The following is an 8116-nucleotide window of genomic DNA, read 5'->3' as shown; positions in this document are numbered from 1 at the left end:
AATAATTTTTGAGGTGGTCTTTTTCTTCATATTTTCTTGTTTTTATTTTAATTTTAATTTTTTTGTAGTGAGGTTTTTATTGTTTTGCATATTTAAAGAAAAAGGTCGATATTTTGAATTTTCTATATTCTACATATTTATACAACATTAATTAATTTTTCAATCCACATGAAATAATTGTTTCTAAAAAACAATATTTTTTAACAATTGACATAAAAATAACCATTTTTAACATAAATATAACTAAAAAACTACACGTTTTGATAATTTTTTGTAATTTTTTGCTAGAGATGACATGTCAAAATCACAATTTTTATAGGAAAATTTTAACTAAAAATGGTTAAATAATAGTTTTTTTTTATCGTTTTTTTTTATAATAAATTTCAAAGTCAAAACATTACAAGAATAACTAATTAATAGTTACAGAAAATGAGCTTGATTTCCAAGCATAACTTAAATTTAATCAACAATGTCACGTAATCCAAATTCTTCGTCCTCTAGAGTTTCATCATTGTCTTCTTCTACAATATTTTCTGCTTCCTTTTGCTCATTTTCATCTTCTAATGGATCTTTGATGTCTGCGAATCTCCCAATGTGGTGCTGTGGCGCCCACCCCGTGCCACCACGGCAGCCCGCGCACCCCACCCCCGGGGGTGGTTGGGTGATTCTCGGAATCGCCCAGCCACCCTCGGGGGGCAGGCGGGCCGCTGGGGTGGTGCGGGGTGGGGCTGGGGCGCCCACCCCGCGCCACCCCGCCCGCTCCCTGAGGGTGGCTAGGCGATTCTCGGAGCCCCACCCTGCGCCACCCCTACGGCCCCCCGGCCCCCCGGGGGTGGCTGGGCGATTCTCGAAATCGCCTAGCCACCCTTGGGGGGGCGGGCGGGCCGCCGGGGTGGCGCAAGGTGGTGCTGCGGCGTCCACGTCGCGCCACCCTGACAGCCTGCCCGCCCCTGGGGGTGGCTGGGCGATTCTCGGAATCGCCCAGCCACCACCAGGGGGCGGGTGGGCCGTCGAGGTGGCGCAGGGTGGTGTTGCAGTGCCCACCCCGCGCCACCACTGCGACCTGCGAGCGGGCTGCCAGGGTGGCGCGAGGTGGGGCTGCGGCACCCACCTTGCTCCACCCCGGGGGGCGGGCGGGCCGTCGGGGTGGTGTGGGGTGGTGCTGCGGAGCCCACCTCGCGCCACCTCGGCGGCCTGCCCGGCCCCCGGGGGTGGCTGTTGGGCAATTCCGGGAATCGCCCAACAACCACGCGCCCCTGAATCACCCAATTGCCACCCTGGGGGTGGGTGGGCCGCCGGGGTGGCACCGGGTGGGGCTGCGGTGCCCACCCCGCGCCACCTCGGCGGCCTGCCCGCCCCCCTAAGGTGGTTGGGCGATTCTCGAAATCGCCCAGCCACCCTCGGGGGGTGAGCGGGCCGTCGGGGTGGTGCTGCGGAGCCCACCTCGCGCCACCCCGGTTGCTTGCCCACCCCCCAGGGGTGGTTGGGCGATTCCGGGAATCTCCCAGCCACCCCCGGGGGTTGGGTGGGTTGCCGAGGTGGCATGGGTGGGGCTAGGGCGCCCACCCCGCGCCACCCCAGCGGCCCTCTAGCTCCCTGGGTGGCTGTTGGGCGTTTCCGGGAGTCGCCCAATAGCCACCCCCGGAATCGCCCAACAGCGGCACGGGGTGGGCACTGCAGCCCCACCTCGGCGGCCCGCCCGCCCCCCAAGGGTGGCTAGGCAATTCTCGGAATTGCCTAGCCACCCCCGAGGGGCGGAATCGCCCAGCTACACTCGGGGGGGGGGGGGGGGGGGGGGGGGGGCAGGACGCCAGGGTGGGGCGGGGTGCGCGCCGTAGCCCCACCCCGTGCCACCCTGGCGGCCTGCCCACCCCTTGGGGCTTGGAATCGCCTAGCCACCCCTGAGGGGCGGGCAGGCCGCTGACCCCGTGCCACCCCAGGGGGCAGGCAGGCCGCCGGGGTGGCGCGGGGTGGTGCTGCAGTGCCCACCCCGCACCACCAAGGTGGCCCGCCCCCCCGGGGGTGGCTGGGCAATTCTCGGCGTCACAGCCCCACCCTACGCCACCTCGACGGCCCGCGCGCCCCCCGGGGGTGGCTGGGCAATTCTCGAAATCGCCCAGCCACCTCAGGGGGTGGGCGGGCCACTGGGGTGGCGCGGGGTGAGTGCCGCAGCCCCACCCCACGCCACCCTGGCGGCCCGCCCGCCCCCTGGGTCTGGCTGGGCGATTTCGAGAATGTTTCATTCAATATACAAATAATGACTTTTGAATTCATTTAGTGATGTAATTTGTTCATAATGTCATGGTTTTTTAATTTTATAGTTGAAAAAATTTCAATTTCTTTTGTATCTAGCATTTTATGGTTGAGAACATGTTGAATTTATACTTAGGAAAGAAAAATGTTATTTTACCAAAAACATTAGTGTGTTTTTTCCTCATAAACAACTTTGTTTGGCACATAAAAACTCGGTTTTACTATCATTTTTTAAAAATGTTGAAGGTTGACCCTAAAATTAATCATCTTTCCAATATCATCACTTTTTTGTTTTCAAGTTGTTTTTTGCACGAAAATTTCGTTTTCACTACCATTTTTAAAACATGTTCAAAATTGACCCTAAAAAAAAAAAATCATGTTTTTTCAGGGTTTTTTGGCTAGAGTTCCCATTTCGAGTTTATAGTTCCCGTTTCAAAGTTTACATTGTTAGATGTGGTGGATACATGCCTCTAAAATATGTTACAATGAGGCTCAAGGGCCTTTTTATTATTAAACAACAAAGGGAAACCCCAAACAACTAAAAACCTAAGCCTAGGATATAGATCACCAAGAGTTTGTAGGCCCCATTAGGGTTAGTTGGGTAGCCAACTTCCTGGGGTCGTAACTTGGTCATATGATCTTTGTTTGGCGCGTACAATACCTCTCTAGAAATATCTCTCCGAGTACTATAGGATTTACAGCAGGCCCTTAACCATGGCTATTGGCCTGCGACAAACCTCAAAAAGAAACATTGTTTAGGGGGGTCAAAAAAACTCTGGAAGTTCAGGACCCAAAGTGTTGTGGGGGAAAGTATCCAACTCGGAATGACCCTAACCCACTCTAAGGGTGACAGTTCCTTAGCAACAGCTGAAAGCAAAGCTATCTAAAGTTTCTTCTTTATGACATGCAAGAGATAGAAGGAAGAGATCCACTTACCGATGTCTTGCGCAAATGGTCGATCCAATCTCCTTCGTTTGCCGCTTGCTCCTAGATCCAAGCCTTTTCACGGGCCCAGCTACACGAGATCCTGCAAATAAGACAAGAAAAGGAAACTACAAGAAGCATGCATTCATAATCGATTCAAGGATTAGCATAAATCAAAGACGCAAGTAAGACAATACACCATTGAAACACATGCGAATAGAAGAACCTCAAATGCTTTATTAATATATGGAAGTAAGGTTCAGGCGGTGATACAACCATGAGAGGTCCAATCCAGCATCACCTTCCCGATGGAGAGAAATCTCTTCTTCACCTCCCTCAAGCAATCACCCAATACTCACAACTGTAAACCAACAGCAATTCTTTGCACCAAATTCCGGCCTCCTGATCCCATGGGATGAGATCCTTATATAGAGTTTTGGAGTGAAGATAAGTCAGCTTGATGTGTGACTTGTTGTCCTCTTCAACTCCAGTTGTTCTTCAGCTCTTCACTCGGAGTTTCCACCTTCCTCTTGGAGTTTTAGAAGCTCTTAACTCATCATTAGGCGAATCTTATGATCAAGTGTCTTTTTGGAAGCTTCCTGGGCACTGGCACATTGAGAAAAAGATTCCTCCACATGTCAAAGTACGCCCAACGCAGGTAGCCTTTGTTGCACTTGCTATGCAGCGCAGGTACACCATAGAGCTTTTGACATTCAGCGCAGATGCTTAGTGGAGCAGCTGCTTTGATCCAAAACTGACCTGTTTTTGAGTGTTTTTCAGTGGAGAACTGATTTGCAGTGCTGTGGTTTGCTGACCTTGTTCCTCTAAGGGTAATAACAACATGTTTAGGGACTTTGGATCCCTTAGATTATTGACATTTCATGCTCTATGCTGTAAGGCACAAAAATGTCTATAACAGTTGCCCCCTAAAGTATGAGGTCGTTTATCGGGTGAAATTCTTTATTAGGAGGATCCGAAGTTCATTCAATCGTCGGGAGGTGACCTGTAACAAAATACAATACAATACATTATCTTTTCATACTTTCTTTTCATGATCTAGCTGATGCGGGCATTTCCCATGCTCAGCTTTATAAATACATTTGCTGTACATAAACAGACGATCGCTTGATAATAGATTGATAATTCTCTGCTTTCAATTATCATCCTTTCAGTAGGATGATCATCTGTTGCACATGTCTATGTTTTTATCTCCTGAATATATATCGCAGCCCGGATGGATGAAACTAGATCCGGGGTCTTCAAACTTGTCCGATCTTCACTCTAGTACAAGTCGATCCATGTGAGAATTTCTTGAAGTCGAACATGGAAAGACATCGCTTGATTACCAGTCAATAATGTAAACTGTTAACAAGCGCGAGAGGAATCACCGATAATGATGATGACCCTCAAGGTACTGCAGCACAATTCACGTGGTGTGAATATAGGATCTGACGTCGAACACCACGCAAAGTCTCCTGGTCGAAGGTCATTAATGTATACCTATCGCCGGGAGTGAGAAACTTGCCATTGAGGCATGCAAGCTTCAAAGTACTGGGGGGGTGTTCCTAGATCAACTTCTTGGATAATGAGCTGATGTCGACAAGAAGTGATCCGTCAAAGGAGGGCCTTAATGAATCTTACATCAGTGACACGGAACGGAGCTAGTGATGATGGTGAAAACGATCTGTGAAATATGATTCAGGGTGGCGGTCATGGAAGGATGAAAGATGATGTACGGTAGTGGATGGGACCCGGTTGACACTTTCTGAATGACATCTCTTGAACATATAACGACACTGATGTGATGGATCGGTAGCATTACCCCATGTATGGATGGTATGGCGAGACCATGGTGAAGGGACCGGTGAATGATAATAACCCAACCCGATATTTACGGAGGCAAAAGTTTCATGTTCAAGAGCGACTTGCTACCATTAAGCTTTGAGGTTCTTCCCAATTTTTCCCCAGTCATTTCTGACCAGTACCTCTTTATTTTTGTCAAGCTTGAGGAGGATAACATATGCTTGTTCTATAACCTGCCCTTCGGGCAAGCCCATCGCTATGTTTTAACGAGCTTAACGATAGGGAAACTCGTTCTTGTCTAAAGACAAGTTTGTCGCTATCTAATATTTTTAACGAGCCCAGCGACAAAGACAACTCGGTCCTTTTCATCTTTAGAGAGTCTGAAAAGGGTACATAAAGTGGACTCCAGGGGTCCTTTTTCGTCATCTAATCCCTTAAGTCCGAAAAAGTATAAAACAATACAGAAGGGATGAATGTTCGATATCTTTATCGAGCCGAACTAGACAAGCACTCGATCTTTTTGTGCAATAATCCCTCAGGTCCAAAAAGATTAAAATCTAGAGGAGGGATAGCTCTTCCGGTCCTTTTAACGAGCTGGAAGGCCAAAACTCGGCAAACTTTTCATATTTTACGAGTCAGTGAAAAGAGCTCAAAGAAGACTCGTCTTTTGAGGAACGAGTGATAAACAGGGATAGCAGCAGATTCCAGGTACAGGTTGGAATTTTCCAATCACGGCAGTATTACAAGGATGGCTAGGTGGGATCACTCTTCGCAGCTGTTCCTCAAAATAGGTAAACAATCAAGTGGGTGTGAATGATCGGCCAAATGAAAAGTGGAGGTGACGGTACACAAACACGACCAAGGCTTTTATGGCTGATGAATTTACGGTCTCAAATGGTTATTTACCGGTTCATTTTTTCTGAATGAGCTTGAACTCTGGGGAAAGCCTGCTCACAAGCTTATGTTTATTTTTTAACGAGCATGAATTTCCGCATTAAAACTGCTCGGATCTTGCGTTTATTTTTTAACGAGCATGAACTTTGCCAAAACTGCTCGTTTTTACCAGTCATAAAGTAGTAAGGTCTCATGGAAGATCGCTATTTTTTAAAGAGCTTCATCTCCCTACGTATTGTTCCATATCCTCTCTTTGTGAAAGCCGGGTATCGGCTTATCTACGGGTTAGCGGGGTTAGTCCTACCTAAAACTAAAAAGCCGCCCGAGCTTGCATTCCAAGAGGTTTGCATGCCCCCAGGTGTAAGTCTAATTTCAAGGTTGCCCCTACTTTTCCATTAAAAACCTTTGTTTTCAATAGGTGAGGCTTACCTCTTTCAGGTTACCCAAAGATCGTTCTGCTAATCCTTTCAAACAGAAACTTTCTTCGGCGATGTCTATCATTAGGTTACACAAAGATGGTTACAATTTGTTGCAGCAATTGAATCCCTTTCTTTGGAGGCTGCCCCTACTTATCCTCTAAAACATTTGTTTTAATGGGTGAGGCTTGCCTTTTATCCAAAGATGGTTACTACTTGCTGCCGCAAACGGATCCCCTTCTTTGGCAGAGCCCACTTTTCTAGACAAAGGTGAATGACGATGCTCCGCCACGCACTTAACTTTAACAAAAGAATCTTTTTCCAGAACAACCCCATTCCTAACTGCCCCTTCTTCCGCATGAGAGCTCTTGCCGGCTCTTCTGTTTTACGAAGAAGAAGTAGGGGACGGGGTACGGACTAGTCATATTCTCCCGCGGAAATTCTACTTTACACCCAAGGTTTTTTCTGCCTCCAGAGCAGACCAGGATGCATGCCCCCTGGGTTCCGGCCTTCCTCTCCCGAATTACTCGCACTCATCAGGAAGAAGAACCGGAGGTAGAGACCTTTCTTGATCAAATAGACCATTGAGGATAGGTATGTGACTATTTGCGATGCGTGATCCCGGAAGTGAAAGTTGGTCTACGAGCTTGACCATTCTTCCTTCGTATGGAAAACACATTATTCGAAAGAGTGAGGAGACTATTGCTTCCATGCAATATATGTAGTCTCGTCCAAGGAGTAGGTTATAATCCAAGGGTCCTTGGACGACCATCAAGTTCATCTTGACAGCCTTCTCTTTCAAGGTAATAGGCACATTAGGTAGAATCCCTAATGGTCGACTGGTTCCTTTGTCAAAACCCAAGAGATTTCTTGTCTCAGGCAAAAGCGTCGGGCAACCCAGTGCTTTCCAAGCAATAGAGGACAGGATACTCACAGATGCCCCTTCATCAATGATAGTTCCGGCCATCACCATTTTGTATATTTGGACTATAATTCTAAATGGTATACTGGCTGGTAACTGGGGTCTGCCTAGTTGGTTCCAATCAAAGGACACAAATAGGTTGCTTGGTGGTGGGACCGAATATACGGCCGGATATGACCCTGATGATGCTCCTTCCTGCGATAAAGGAGTGGGCACATTGCCCTGATGTTCATCAGAATCGGTGTTGATGAAGAGAATCTGGACGGTGTCATCCTTACTCTCTTCGGTGAGGGTGTCAACTGAAGATGAATCCTCAGTGACTATGGTATTTGAAGATGAAACTTCTGAAGGGAGAACCGGGTCAACTGCCGTTTCGACCTTTGGAATTTCGTCCGGTCCGGATTCAGTAGGTTCACTTTCAGCGACTGACACTTCAGCTGGCCCTGTGAGCGGGGCAACTGTATTTTCGACCAACGAAGGACTTGGCGCGAGTTTTTGGTATCCAGGAGGAAGTAGCAACGGTGCAATCGGTTGATCTTCCAAAACTCTCTTTGCTTCGTCTAAAAAGGGACAACGGCGAAGAGTGTGATTGCCTTCACACAGTTCGCAGGGGAATCTCTTTCCCCTTCGTCGTCTAGAACCTTCACTTTCGCTGGTCGACGGTAAGCATTCAACCTGGTTGTCAGAGGTTGACGCTTCCGAACTGTGCAAATGAGGGGACCAGTCCCTTAGTATCCGGGGAATACTGGGACAATCACGGTGAAGGTGGTCTCCTCTACATATGACACATGGCGATTTGGGCCCGGTCCGTGCTGTGTGTGGATTTTCGTTAGATACCTTTTGCTTGCCCCCAGGCGCCTTTGTCTCCTTCTGCTTCTTTTCTTTCTTCTTCTTTTCCTTCTTC

This window comes from Pinus tabuliformis, chromosome 7 (genome assembly GCF_031772625.1).
Source record: "Pinus tabuliformis cultivar Carrire ecotype Pingquan chromosome 7, CPIR1, whole genome shotgun sequence".
Taxonomy (NCBI): Eukaryota; Viridiplantae; Streptophyta; class Pinopsida; order Pinales; family Pinaceae; genus Pinus; species Pinus tabuliformis.
Note: the sequence above shows the minus strand (reverse complement) of the source record.